The sequence below is a fragment of the Belonocnema kinseyi genome, chromosome 4, assembly GCF_010883055.1.
Source record: "Belonocnema kinseyi isolate 2016_QV_RU_SX_M_011 chromosome 4, B_treatae_v1, whole genome shotgun sequence".
Taxonomy (NCBI): domain Eukaryota; kingdom Metazoa; phylum Arthropoda; class Insecta; order Hymenoptera; family Cynipidae; genus Belonocnema; species Belonocnema kinseyi.
In genome coordinates this window covers 73,828,784-73,831,559 of record NC_046660.1, presented here as the reverse complement: position 1 = coordinate 73,831,559, position 2,776 = coordinate 73,828,784, and positions in this window count along the sequence as shown.

Genomic DNA, 2,776 nt, shown 5'->3' with positions numbered 1-2,776 from the left:
TGTTTTTTTGTCCACGTTTATTTTAGTCTTTGGTTACGGTCTGAGAAGACGGCCGGGTGGGCATCCAAAATCAGGATACAGAAAGAGTTCCAGGTAATTTTGGGGATCGAAGAATCAAATTATAACGGAGATAAATTAGTTAGTCTCTGCTTAGAAAAGGGTCTGTTTATTACAAATACTTGGTTTAGGCATAAAATGATCCATATGTGCACGCGGTCAAAAGGAAATAGTCGCAATATTATTGACTTTATCGTTGCGGATGAAAAACTAACGGAGTTAGTCAAAGATACAAGAGTCATAAGGGGTCCTGAATGCAATACTGATCATTACCTTCTGATCTCAAAAATTAACTTAGGTCGGGGATGAAGAGAAGAGAACCAAGAAAACAAAATAAACGCGAATCAAAATTGAGAAACTACAGAAGCCGGATGTGCAAATAGATTTCCAAAATAAGATAATCGAAAGCATAGATAGGGCAACATGGGAGGACCGTATAAAAAGCAAAGGCATAGAGGGCGCCTGGACAATGTTACGGAATATCCTTGTTAGATGTACGATCGAAGTGTGTGGTACCACAGTTGTAAGAAGAATGTATGGTGATGCGTGGTGGAAAGATGAAATTCAGGCTACCCAAAAAGCAAAGAGAGAAGCGTACAAGAGAACGTTGAACATCGCAGGTCTCAGCATTGAGGAAAGAAATAGACGTAGAAATGATTATAGACACGAAAACAGGATACTCAAACGATTAGTTAAGGAACGTAAAGATACAATTAGAGCAGAAGAAGAGATGAAAATACAAAACGACTTCGAAGGGAGCAAGAAACTGCTTTATAAAAAAATTAAAGGAAACAAAAGTACAGAAGTTGTCAATATAAGAAATAGTATAGGGGGGAAATGATATATGATGCAGACGGAATACTAGAGGTTTTCAGAGACTATTTTAGAAGACTATTCGGAGATGAAGCTATAGGACACCACAACTGAGATGTTGAATACGATGCGATAGAATACTCAAGTGAGAAAGTCTGTGTCACTGAGGTTAAGGATATTATTAGGAACTTGAAAAACGGTAAGGCTGCCGGGGTAGAAGGTATTAACGCTGAAATGCTTAAACACGGTGGCGAGTGCATACCACATATACTGTGCGAATTGATAAATTTATGTTTCGAAATGGGAGACATCCCAGACGATTGGAAAAAAGCGATAATCGTACCAATATACAAGAGAAAGGGAGATAAAAGCGAGTGCAATGATTACAGAGAGGTTAGCTTATTAAGTACCGTAATTAATATATACTCAAAAATACTTATTCGTAGGGTAATGAAAATAACAGAAGCAAAGATTTGGGAAGTCCAAAGTGGGTTTATGCCAGGAAGGTCATGTACGGATCAAATATTCAGCTAAAGGAAAATAACAGAAAAAAGTTTGAGAGGAAAAAAGTTTTCTGTACATTTGTTGACCTAGAAAAAGCTTTTGACAAGGTAGATAGAAGTAAACTTTGGGAAGTCCTGAAAGAGTGTGGAGTCAATGGATGGATCCTACAAGCTATAAAAACAATATATACAGGTAGCAAAGCGAGTGTAAGAGGGAATGGGAAACTGAGTGACTGTTTCGATATTATTCAAGGAGTTAGACAAGGATGCGTTATGTCTTCATGGTTATTTATATTATTTATGGGCAAGTGTTTAAGAATGCCTCTTTTTGACGAAGAGGGTGTGGATCTCGAAACAGAAAGGGTACGTGGGTTAGCGTTCGCAGATGATAAGGTTGTTATGGCAGATTCTATCGAAGATCTACAAAGAATGTTGAATAAACTAGATGCAAGCATGAAGAGCATGGGCCTTAAAATTAACGCAAACAACACACAAACTATGATGTTCGAAGGAAAGAGTGAGAAGACACTATGCAATATTTTATTAAATGATGAGAGAATTGAACAAGTTGATGAGTTCATATACCTTGGTAGCTTATTTGTTAGGGACGGGAAGATAGATGAGGAATTAAATAGACGCATAAACGATGGTAAGAAGGATATTGGTAGAGCAGGCCTCCTTGTCAGAAGTAAAAATATATCAAATAAAGCTAAAATGGCAATACATAATTCTATATTTGTACCGACTGTACTATACGGTAGCGAGACATGGAATTATCAAGAAAAAGATAAGAGTAAAATTAATGCAATTGATATGGGATTCATGAGCATAATATGAGGGAAAACTCTGATGGACAAAGTAAGTAACGAGATAATTCTAAAAGAATGTGGTGCAGAAGAGACGCTAGTATACACATGGGAAAGAAATCGGTTAAGCTGGTTCGGGCATGTTAAGAGAATGCCAATTGAACGACTAACGAAACAAGAGTATCAAGGTAAAGTAAATGGCAGCGTGCCCAGAGGTAGACCGCGGAAAGAATGGTTAGAATGTGTGAATGAGACCCTAGTTAGAAGTGACATAAGAAGTCACAGAAACACGAGAGCCTGCATGAAAAAATGCATGGACATAAAAGAAGCTAGAGAAGTATGCCAGGAAAGGAAAGTATAGCGGCAAATAGTTAATTAAGAGAGTGTGATTAGAGTGAATGACGCCTGAAACAAAGGACCTTGGCCACTAATGGAGCCAAGTGGGGAACCTTACATAACGACTTTGTGAGGATCGAACGTGTTATTTACATAAATAACACGAGAATTCTGGATCAATCTGAAAATTCTCTATCACTTCCACGCACTACTTCTTTCCCCCACCGAGTGAGTCACGCCTACCCCGAAAGGGAAATGGCT